Source organism: Notamacropus eugenii, chromosome 1 (assembly GCF_028372415.1).
Source record: "Notamacropus eugenii isolate mMacEug1 chromosome 1, mMacEug1.pri_v2, whole genome shotgun sequence".
NCBI lineage: Eukaryota > Metazoa > Chordata > Mammalia > Diprotodontia > Macropodidae > Notamacropus > Notamacropus eugenii.
Window position 1 is genome coordinate 395,172,939 of NC_092872.1, and position 12,732 is coordinate 395,185,670.

At 35.8% G+C, this 12,732-nt stretch overlaps 1 long non-coding RNA gene across 2 annotated transcripts in view; it reads left to right on the top strand.

Annotated features, from left to right (window-relative positions):
* Positions 1 to 490: 490 nt before the first annotated feature.
* The window catches only part of LOC140518609 (uncharacterized), a 321,838-nt gene continuing 309,596 nt past the window's right edge, over positions 491 to 12,732 (top strand). For both annotated transcript variants that reach the window (XR_011971965.1, XR_011971966.1), the window contains exon 1: positions 491 to 615. This is a non-coding gene — a long non-coding RNA (uncharacterized lncRNA). The remainder of the gene's footprint in view (positions 616 to 12,732) is intronic.

Consider the following 12,732-nt stretch of genomic DNA (forward strand, 5'->3'; position numbering starts at 1 on the left):
AATTAATACATAGGAGCAATCATCATAAAGTTTGTTTAAATGTAATATGAAACAAACTTTCATAATTTTAAATTTAATTTTTCAAGATAAATTTTGAAAAAGACCTTTCTCCTCCTCCAAGTAATAAACACTTGATAAATACTTGTTTACTCACTAATATGTCCTTATTGACTAAATCCTTAGTCTGAAATTCTGGTTTTAGATGGATTACTTTATGTACCTACTACCTGTTATCAATTATATTCATATAATAGGAACCTCCTATAATGCTATCTGAAGAAGACTGGCAGAATGGATAGAGCACTGAACTTGGAGTCAGAAAAATCCAGGTTCAGATTTTCCCATTGACACTTGTTAGTTATGTAATCATGGGTAAGACATTTAACATTTTTGACACCTTGGTAACTGGATAAAACTATTATGTCATAAAGGAGTTGATACTGCTATTGGTGGAGGGAGTTCTCACGCTGCAGAAGTCATAAGGTGCTAAGAATTTGTTATTTTCTTGGATCGTGAATCATGATTCATAAGAGTTAGAGCCCAAAGGAACCTCAGAGGCCATATGTTTCAAATCCTTCGTTTTCTACGATGAAACCTCAGGCTTACCTAAATTAAGTGAGTAGACCAACATCGTAACTACAGTAAATCTCAATCAAGATTAGAATGTTTGGCCTCTGACCCCAGAACCAGAGACCTTCACATTACATCACATTTTAATCTACCGTGGATCAATAACACAATTTCTTCCTTTTTCTTTTTTTGGGGGGGCGGGGTGAGGCAGTTGAAGTTAAGTGACTTACTTGCCCAGTGTCACACAGCTAGAAAGTGTCAGAAGTATGCTCTAAGGCTATATTTGAACTCTGGTCCTCCTGACTCCAGGGCTGGTGTTCTATCACTAAGCCACTTGGTTTCCCCTACACAATTTCTGCTACTGGAAATTTGAAGCAGCTAGTTATGAGAATATGTTTTTAAAAAAAAAAGCTATGTAGGTATGTAGAAAATAATTAATATTACTTTTATTAAGGGATTTCTTTGTTTACCAGTCAAAACACCAAATATTTTCAAAATTTTCTAACTTTCCAAATGAGGAAAAACAAAACGTCTCTAATCCAAACTATATCTTTATTTTGCAAAAGCTCTTTTTTGTTAGAAAATGATGAGCCCAAAATTCTGCACTTTAAAATTCAGAGGGAGAAAATCAAATTAAACAAACTAAAATAGTATGTATTTAACTTGATTTGATTTGTAAATAAATATGGTAGTAGGAGAAAACTGTGGTTGCTTGCACTTTGCACTACCATATGTTAAACCAACTCTCCCCCGCTCTCCTTTCATTTCTATTTGGTGGGATTTTTTTTTTTTTTTTTGCTAATTCACTGAAAATATGTAGACGCACTTACTAGATAACACCCAAGAAAAACAGATCTTTATGCAATCTGTTGCAAGCTATTTAGTACAAATAGAGTATTGAAAAATAAATTTGCCCTATCAGTTTTGGTGAATTATGTAGCTTATGTTGTACCCTTTTCTTAAACCCCCTTTTGTGTGTGTGTGTTTCTGCCCCATTTACATTTCATTTTGAGGAAGAGAATGTTGATATAATTCATTGACAGTTTATTTTAAATGAAAGTTCTTTTGAATTATTTTTATGAAGGCATCATCTCTCATATGTATGCATGTATATATATATATATACATATATATATATCTGTATATATACTTACATTATATGGATAATACACATATGTGAATGTGCATGCATATGTTTATATGTATGTGCATGTAAACTGTAGCAATAGATTAGTAGGTTATGTCTAGGAGGGAAAGGAATAAGCATTTAAATAGTATGTACTGTCTGCCAGGTATTATGCTAAGCATTTTATAAAAATCTTGTTTGAACCTCACAAGAACCTGTGAGATAGGCATTTTTATTGTCCCTAATATACAGCTGAACTAATGCAAACAGAGGTTAAGTGACTTGCCCAGGGTCACTTAGCTAGTAAGTGCCTAAGGTTAGATTTGAACTCAGGTCTATCCTGGGCAACTAGGTAGCATACTGGATAGAGTGCTGGGCCTGGAGGCAGGAGTATTCATCTTCTCGAGTTCTAGCTGTGTGATCCTAGACAAGTCTTCACCCTGTTTGCTTCTGGCCCCTCCTCTGTAAAATGAACAGGAGAAGGAAATGGGAAGCCATTGCAGTGTCTCTGCCGAGAAAACCCCAAAATGGGGTCATGGAGAATCAGACATGACTGAAAAATGAATCAGTAACAAGAACCTCTTATTCCAGGCCTGGTAATCTACCCACTGTATCCCCTAACTAATAATACATTTTGGTCCCAATTTGGTGGTTTATGAGTTCTTAATAAATTATAAAATCCACTAGTGAACCAAAAAACTCAGGGGAGTTTTGGGGCACAAAGTTCTAAACTTTGTTTAAAATGAACAGATATGTTATCCCCAGCTATCTGTCCAAGTTCTTTCTGACCAACAGAAGTAAATCTGCCAGATATCCACCATTTCTTTCTTTTTATTTCAATCAGTAGTACAAAAAAGTAGTTTTCCATATTAAGTGTAGTAGTTTGTTGATTTCTTTTTTATTTTGTTGTTAGTGGAGGTGTAAAAAGTATGAGAATTGATGTTGAACTTGGTAGGTGGAGATTCCTTTTTTTTTTTTGGAGGGGGAAGGCAAGCTAATTGGGTTTAAGTGACTTGCCCAAGGTCGCACATCTAGTAAGTGTCAAGTGTCTGAGGCTGAATTTGAACTCAGATCCTCCTCACTCCAGGGTCAGTGTTCTATTCACTGTGCCACCTAGATGCCCCTGGGGATTCTTTTTTTTTTTTTAAAGTGAACATGGCGTATTTTCGATGCTTAATTGCCAAATCTGACCTCACCAGTCTTCTTTACAAAGGAAGTTCCTATAGAGGATTTATGCAAGTTTTATTTATAGTTCAAGTGGTGAAAAGCAGTCATGATATAGTAAGTATGTGTTGTGGTTTACGTTTATCGATCAATTGCTTGCTATCAAAGGCTGGCATACTCTGAGATTATGTCCTGTTTTTACTTCTGTTTTCAATTGAAAGTTCACTTTATGCAATAGATATTGGCTGTCTTTACTTGGGATTGATAGTACATCACTCCTTAAGAATCTAAAAACTAGCTGTCTAAATATGGAATGCCTAAAATTAAATGTTTAAGTTTGAATATATTTACACACACACACATGCAAACATATATTTACATATATACATACATACACACATATTACTGTGTCATTGAGAGCAGAATTTTCCAGCATTAAAATATTATCAATTTGTAAAAAGCAAAAGCAATGTTGAAACTTATTTTCCCTTATTTGTTGTTCTACTTTGTTACACTTCATCACTAATTACCACTACTTTTTTTTTTCTAATTTGGTTCAAGTCATTTAAATAATATAAATTTCTAATTTTTGTATGGGAAAAACATTTTCTTTTATTTCACATCAGCGCAAAATAAGGTAAAATATATTTACGTCTTTCCATCTATATACACATACTTATATATACATATAGTTAAATTATATTACCTATTGAGTAATTCATTCTCCTTCTAAATAATCTATTTTAATCATACAAAGTATATTTGACTCATTTAATGCTATATATAGGTACTTGGTAAGAATAGCTTTGGGGAACTGACAACTGTATGGATATTAAAGTATATAAGTTGGAAAAGTAAATGGAAACAAGAATTCATTTTATAGTTGGACTGGGGAAATAAATTGCAGTAGGCCATATTCCTACTGTTAGCCTTAATAGGATTAATTTTGGTATTATCAAAAGAACAATTAACACCTGTTGATATGATCACAGATGGTATCAAAGAGGAAGAGGGGCTCAGTTTTGCAGGAGCACTCATCATGGGCTTTTGTATATAAAATCCAAATTAAAAAATGGCTCCAGAATCCAATGTTGAAAAGCTTTGATAATTCTAGCTATCACTTTAGCACCTACACCAAAAACACCCCAAACCTTCTATACATGCATATGCAAAGTCTTAAATTGTTTATTTGAACTATAGTTTCATTTCTAGTTAAAGGCAAAAATTTTGAAGGAAATTACAAGAAAAGGAAATTTATGTTTCCAATTCAAAAGCATCATCTGAGTTTTAATTAATTTAAAACTAAGTAATAAAGTGCTTTAGAATAAACTATTTCTTAATCAAAAGTATTTCACAACTTAGACCTTTAATAGACTTGCATACTACTCAAGAATTTATGTTTTATTTTGTACAATAGTTATTTTGTATAATATTCCCTAATAAAGAGCTTCGCAAATATTAGGTTGTATAGAAATGCTTATTTCCCCCTCAATGAGTAAATACATATTACATCTTTGTTCTATGTGAGGCACTTGGGATATGAAGACAGCAATGAAATAATCCCTGCCTTTAAGGAATGTAAGTTCTAGGGGATAAACTATTTCCTTTATTCTTTTAACTTAAGGTACTATGAATAAACAGTTCCATTGATGAAGGCCATAGTTATAAGATGTATAAGCCTGGGTTCTTAGTTTTTCCTAAGATAATGTGTATTATCTGTATAATGTAAGTATATGTACAAATACGTATACATACATCTGAGAGGTGATGCCTTCACAAAAATAATATATTCTCTTCTAAGAAGAATGCTTCCACAACCCTGCTGAGACTAAAATAATGCGGACAGTCTTTGCATGAAGATTTAACTACACTGACCAGCTTGCTTTTGGCATTTTAGGGAAGAAAAGTCCCTGTTGCAGACAAATTTCTACTCACTTTCTTGACTCATAAATTTTCAGGGAAACAAACCTCTCTCTCTCTCTCTCTCTCTCTCTCTCTCTCTCTCTCTCTCTCTCTCTCTCTCTCTCTCTCTCTCTCTCTCTCTCTCCTTGCCACACTCTTCCCCCACTCCCTCTGTCTCACCCTCTGCCTCTCCCTCCCCCTTCTCCTCTGTCTTTCTTAAGTGCCTGATGTTTTCAATAGGACTTAGTAACATCAGGACAGCAGATTAGAAATGGTGTCCATTTTGATAGCAAATTAAGAGGGACTATAAGGGGAATTGCCAGTCCTTTTTACTCAGTGGGAAGGTACTAAGAGTTTACTGGTGGGAAGGTACTAAGAGTTTAAAGCAAGTATCATACAAATGTTGAGCATTACTCTGATGAAAAGTAACGTACAGTCATTGATATATTATTAGCTTAATGTATCACTGTCACATTAATGATTGCTAGATGAGAGCCATCCTAGGTTGGGATGAAGAAATATAGATGAAATTCTTTGCAGGCCTACCTGAGGACTCAAAAGAACTATTTGGCAGAGTATCACATCCTTTGAGATTTGATGGCCTTTCTTATTATAATAGCACAAATAAATGAAAGAGGAAATACTGATGGGTTAGGGCTCAGGGCCCAAAGAAATTTATTGAGTCACTTGGACAGTCCCAAGTCAATCCCACTAGAAACTGTAGGTGTCCAAGCTTTAGTAATACTGAGTTCACCACAGCCTACACTTATCCCTAATCATTGAGTTGAGTGATGCCATTAGTTCAGGATTGGTGACTATTGTCTTAGGGAACTATTAAAAAAGTAAGGAAATCTAATTTTAAGTGGCTCAGTGACTGGGTAGAGGTAAGAAGAGTGGTTAGATTTCCCTGTCCATTTTTGTTCATTTTGCAGCAAATATTTTCTTTTCTTTTACTTGAATAATAACAATAATATATTCTCATGTCCTCCAATCAAGTTTTTTTTTTCAAAAAATGTTTACTTATTTTGAATTTTCAACATTCATTTCCACAAAATTTTCTCCCCATCTCTCTCCTCCCCCTCATAATGCCTTGTATTCTGATTACCCCTTCCCTCAATATTCCCTCCCTTCTATCACACTGCTCCTTTCCCTTATCCCCATCTTCTCTCTTTTCTTGTAGGGCAAGATAGATTTCTATACCCCATTACCTGTATTTCTTATTTCCCCATGGTATGCAAAAACAGTTCTAAACATTCATTCCTTAAACTTTGAGTTCCAACTTCTCTCCCTTCCTCCCTCCCCACCCATCCCCACGGAGAAGGCAAGCAACTCAATATAGGTAATATATGTGTAGTTTTGCAAAAGACTTTCGTAATAGTCATGTTATGTAACACTAACCACATTTCCCTCCATCCCATCCTGCCCCCCATCCATTCTACTCTCTACCTTGACCTTGTTCCTCCCCAAAATTGTCCACTTTCAACCACTCACTCCTCCCATTTCCCCCCAATCATCCTTCCCACCCCACTTGTCTCCCTCTCCCCTACTTTCCTGTAGTGTAAGATACATCTTCATACCAAACTGAGTAAACATGTCTTTCCTTCCTCAAGCCAAATGTGAAGAGAAAGCTTCACTCTTTCCCTCTCACCTCCTCCTCTTTCTTCTCCATTGAAAAAGCCCTCTCTTGCCTGTTTTATGAGAGACAATTTGCCCCATTCCATTTCTCCCTCTCTTCTCCCAATACACTCCTCTCTCAACCCTTAACTTTATTTTTTTAGATATCATCTGGTCTCATTCAACTCACCGTGTGCTCTCTGTCTATATGTGTGTGTGTGTGTGTGTGTGTGTGAGCATGTGTGCGTGTGCTTACAATTCCTCCAACTGCCCAAATATTGAGAAAAGTCTCAAGAGTTACAAATATTATCTTTCCACGTAGGAATGTATATAGTTCAACTTTAGAAAGCGTCTTATGATTTCTCTTTCCTGTTTACATTTTCATGCTTCTCTTGACTCCTGTATTTGAAAGTCAATTTTTTTTATTTAATTCTGGTTTCTTCATCAAAAATGCTTGAAAGTCCTCTATTTCATTGAATAACCATTTTTTCCTCTGAAGTATTATACTCAGTTTTACTGGGAGATGATTCTTGGTTTAAATCCTAGTTCCTTTGACTTCTGGAATATTGTATTCCAAGTCCTTCTATCCCTTAATGAAGAAGATGATAGATCTTGTGTTATCCTGATTGTATTTCCACAATACTCAAATTGTTTTTTTCTAGCTGCTTGCAATATTATCCCCTTGACCTGGAAACTCTGGAATTTGGGTGCAATATTTCTAGGAGTTTATTTTTTCAGATTTCTTTCAGGAGATGATCAGTGGATTCTTTCAATATTTATTTTAGCTTTTGGTTCTAAAATATCAGGGGAGCTTTCCTTCATAATTTCATGAAAGATGATGTCTAGGCTCATTTTTTGATCCTGGCTTTCAGGTAGTTCCATACTTTTTAAAATTTCTCTCATGGATTTATTTTCCAGATCAGTTGTTTTCCAATAAGATATTTCACATTTTCTTCTACTTTTCATTCTTTTGGTTTTGTTTTGTAATTTCATGGTTTCTCATGAAGTCATTAGCTTCCATCTGCTCCATTCTAATTTTTGAAGAATTATTTTCTTCAGTGAGCTTTTGAAGCTCTTTTTCCATTTGGCTAAATCTGCATTTTAAAACATTCTTCTCCTCTTTGGTTTTTTGGATCTCTTTGACCAATTGAATTAGTCTGTTTTTAAGGGTATTATTTTCTTCAGCATTTTTTTAGGTCTCCTTTAGCAAGTTGTTGACTCCCTTTTCATGATTTTCTTGCATTGTTCTCATTTCTCTTCCCAATTTTTCCTCCACCTCTTATTTGATTTTCAAAATCCTTTTTGAGCTCTTCCATGGCCTGAGATCTCTGCACATCCACTTTGGAGGTTTTGGAGGGCAGAAACCCTTGCCCCTAAGTCTTCCTCTGATGACATGCACTGCTCCTCCTCATCTGAAAGAATGGAAGAAAACACCTGCTCACCAGGAAAGTATCCTTCTATTGTCTTATTCTTTTTCCCTTTTTGGGACATTTTCCCAGCCAGCTACTTGACTTTTGAATCCTTTGTCAAGAGGAGGGTATATTCTGGGGACCTATAAGTTCTCAGTTCCTCCAAGGTGGCATAATCAAGGGAGAGGAATTTATTCCTCTTCTGGCCTGTGCACTAGTATGGGAGCAACCAAAAACTTTTCTGCCCATAATCTGTGAGTAGTAGAATTCCCTCTCCAGAGTTGCCTCCAGCTCTGCCAGTGCTCTTTCTCCTCACCCCTGGGCAGGCTCAGGGCTGAGATTCAGATCAACTTCTCAATTCCCCCAGGAGCTTAAGGCAGAGGACTCCAAAAATGGATGTTGCTGCTGCAGTGGCTGCTTCTGGTGAGACCAGACCATGTTACCTTCTCATTCAAATGAAAAGGCTTTCTCATTGACCTTCGAAACTTTCTTTGGTGTTTATGGGTTCAAGGATCTGAGAACCACCACTGCTGATAGGGATTCTGCCCTGGAGGCCTTTTCCAGTCCTGTCCCTCCTGCTCTGTGAGGCCAAGTTTGGGGTGGACTCCATGGGCTGCTCTCCATTCTGTGCCTCATGTGATAGACCTTTGCTGCCAGCAATTTCCATAGGTTGGAAATGTCTTTCATTCTGTCATTTTGTGGCTTTTGCTACTCTAGGATTTGTTTAGAGTCATTTTTTACAGGTATTTTATGGTCTGTGGGGGAAGAGCTAAAGTACACGCATTTTTCTACTCTGCCATCTTGGCTCTACCCTCCAGCAAGTATTTTCTAAATGACTTATTTGATAGGCCATTGACAGCAGGCAGTTGAGAATGAAAGACAACTCATATACAGAACTTATTGATATGAACCAAATTTATTGGAAAGATAGTTTTGGAGTGTAGTGGATGTCCTTCTCATGGTAAGGTACTAGAATATAGTTACTGAAATGAAATCTTGCGTGTTTCCAATAGAAAATGTGTTAAGAACTGTACTGTTTTTGGCTGACGGAATGATGCTTATCCCACAAAATGTCAAAATCTGAGATACTAATCTACCAAAAAAGCTAAAATCTGAGGACTTACTACAATAACCACATTCTATACTTTTATCATGAAACCAAGGCCAGTTGGCTACACTCAAAGTTATATCCTGAATGAGTTTCATTTTAGGTACAAAAGTTTGGGTTCTTGCATTTTTTTCTTCAGATGGCTGCTGACTCATCATAAAAGTACCTATTTAAAAAGTATTCACATCTAAATGGTAGTAGCAATGAACAAGCTGGGAAATCTCTCTTTCCTTAAAACAATCCCTAAAACATCTTGCAAAAGTGATACCAGGAGTGATATAATTTTGAGACGGTGGGAAAATCTAAAGCTTGCATCAGGAAAGACATTAAAGAAATATTTCTGTCTCTCTCTCTCTCTCTCTCTCTCTCTCTCTCTCTCTCTCTCTCTATCATATCATATCATGTAACTATATCACCAATATATAGAATACAAATGGTGCAATGGATAGAGTACCTTGCAAGTCACTTAACTACTGTTTGCCTTATTTTCCTTACCTATATCATGGCGATAATAATTCTATATACTTCCTAAAAGTTGTTTTTACAATCAAATGAGATATAATAGTGTGCTTGTGTGTGTATTTGTATGTGTGTGTGTATGTATGTGTGTGTGTGTGTATACTCCAAAGTACCTTCAGTTCTGATCTTATGATCCTGAGTATATTTCCTTTTCTTATTGGCTCATTGATGGAAAATAATAACAATTATAATAATTATGACCTTTAGTTTGAAGGGAAAGATGCTATAGATGTGAAAAAAAATAGCTTTTCCCCTTCAGTATATGTGAAGGAATATTTTTCTTGCGATTGGATCCAAAATCACGAAGGAAAATCACAAATCTTGATTTATAATTTGTTGAAGTCCCAGAATCACCAGCATTTTTACAATGAAATGAATTTTATTTCAGTGGCACATATCCTGAAGTGAGGTATTTTTGCAAAAGAGAGATACCTTAATTTAAGCCAGATGTACTGACAGAAACTCAAAAGGCCACTGTTCACAAGGTCCTTGTATTCTATTGGAGAGTACAGTGGAACCTAGTCTACTGAAGAGGTAGGAAAGTAGTTACCTCAGCCCATATAATTTTGGTGTCAATATTCTTGACTTCCACAATGTAATGATATAGGGCATGCAACCTCTGCATTCTGCCTTCATTGGGATTGGGTCAATACACCTTCCCTTTACCTGGTCCAGAAAACAGAGGCTCTAAATCTCCCAGTACCCTATCTTAACTTGAAATAGGATTACTTGAAGAGAAGAGCAGACCAACAGACTCAGTACCATGAACTTGGCAGCTAGGGGACCTACTTTGAAAAGATATGGCTATGTCTAAAGAAGGCAGAATTTTTAAAGTCAATACTCTGTCAGAGATAGAGAAGCAAATTGAAATGAAGTATAATACAGAAACCCTTTTAGCAGAAACCCAGATACCGATGGAGAAGGGTGTAGATGATTAGAGAGGCTGTCAATCATTGGCTTTCACCAGTTCTTTTAGAAAAGGGAAAGAAAAAAGAGTTCTAAAATGGGGATGCTAGACCCTTGAACACTGTATATCTTATCTATCTTACTCAGCATCCAAGAGAGCTGTGAATATAGTAGTTGTAAATGTTATTATTAACTAAATATTCAGCTTCCTGTTCAGTAGTCAGAATCAAGTTAATAGAAGCTAGTTGTGTCAGCAGTGATTTACGAGATAGTAATCCATGGCGCATGAACCACAGGTGCTGGGTTTTATTGTGCTACCAGAATCGTACTTTCTGGTGTATTTTTACACAAACATATTCAATGAGGAGGAAGAGATGTTGCTCATTGCTAAGTAGATTTACTTAGAGTGCACATCCTTTATATGTTTAGGGCAATTTGTATTTCTCACATAGTGAAAAAGTCTCAGGTGATTCTCCAGGACATGAAAAGGGTACCTATGATTGTCTGGGTTTCCTAAGGAGAAGCTTTTCCATCACAGTCATTTTTTCCATGTCCCTTTGCTATTCACTGAAAAGCAGGAAAACAGGAAAGGTGTTTATGTCTAGGGGGATATAGTATTGTGATAGAATAGCACTAGATTTGGAGTTAGAGGAGTTAAGGTCAAACCATACCTCTATTACTTAAAACCTCTATGACCATGGGGAAACCTCTTTTCCTCCCTGGATTTCAATTACTTTATCTATAAAATGAGAAGTTTGGTCTGTGTGAACTCTGATGATTCTTCCAGTTCTAAATCCTGTGCCCTTGCCCCAGACATTGTATGTCTTGTGACAGCTTTAGCATAGAGACTACATATAAAGAGGTCAGAGTCCTGGTAAAGACTGAGTCCATAATCAGTAGCTGTTTAAGAGAAATTGCCAAATGGATTAATCTTATAGTGATGAGCATAAGATATCATCCTACTATTTTAGGAATACATTCGAGAACTCAGACATGACAACAGTCATTTAACAAATATTTGTTGAACAATTTATACTTTATTTTAGATAAACGGTAGAATTCATTACTGGCATAGCTACATATTTTCTGATACTACAATAATCATCATAAACTTTCCATTATATTATTATTATTATGACAATATAGCTATATATAATTTGATTCACCTAAAGATTTGTTTCTGGAAATATCACTTGAAATAGAACTAAATTTAAAAATATTGATACTAAGATTTTTGTATACTGTTGGCACTGTGTAATATAAACTGGAGGATGAGGAAGTTGATAGCTGATAATTCTACTCAATTCAAGAAAAATTCAGTGTTTCCTATAGCCTCTAGGATAAAATTACAAATATCTCAACTTAGCACTTTCAATAGTGTTGGTCCAGCCTATTTTTCCAGATATATTACACATTACTAGCCTTTACATATTTCATGTCTTAGACAAACTTGTGCATGCATTATTTTTCCTGAACTCAGAATTCCATCTTCTTTCTCTATTCTTTTGCACAAGTTGCCCCACATGGTTGGAATGTACTTCCTATTCTTTATTTAGAATCCATATCTTACCTCAAGTCTTATCTCAGTTACTAAATCTTAAGGAAAGCCTCTCCTTATATCATGACATGTGAGGTTTTTCTCTCTTCAATTATCTGTGTGTATGAGTATGTGCAAGAGAATTGTTCAGGATATACTTGATCACTTGGTTTGCCCTAGCCCAGCAGGTGAAATCAGAGTGTATAATCAGGTAACAGAAACTAAAAGAAGTTAATGTCTGAAAGTGCAGAGACCTATCTAGACTGTCACCTCTCCATAAGGTATGAAGAAGTTCTCTCAAAATTGATGGAATTAGAGGGCAGATAGCAATTAACTGGCCAAGGATTAGCCTTACTCCTGGTGACTCTAAAAATTCAGATGCAATCTGAAGGAGTCAGCTAAACTGGAATATTACTCTGAGGAATGTGAATTTTGGCAGTAGACAGAACCAGCTATGGAAGGGAAAAACAAAATATAACAAAATAATAATAAACAAAAAATAGACCTTTAGAGGTAAATGTTCTTACCTTGCTATAAGGGGAGTTGTATTAGTGGAACTACGCACCCAGAATGGTACAAAATAACTAGCAGGGAGCAAACAAAGCATTCTAGGCAGGAGAACAACTCTGAGGAGTTTGATATTTGGTAATTAAGAAAAAAGCTAGCTCTAGCTATTGGGAATTGAACTTTAGAGAGTAATATGCATTGGAAGCCAAGCTATGCAGTCTATTTGCAAAAATCTTATCTTCAAAGGGAACAGTATAAGGAAAATTAGACAGACAGAGAGAGAGAGAGAGAGAGAGAGAGAGAGAGAGAGAGAGAGAGAGAATAAATGGATTAGCAAACAAATAAATGAATGGAAAAATAATCAAACAAA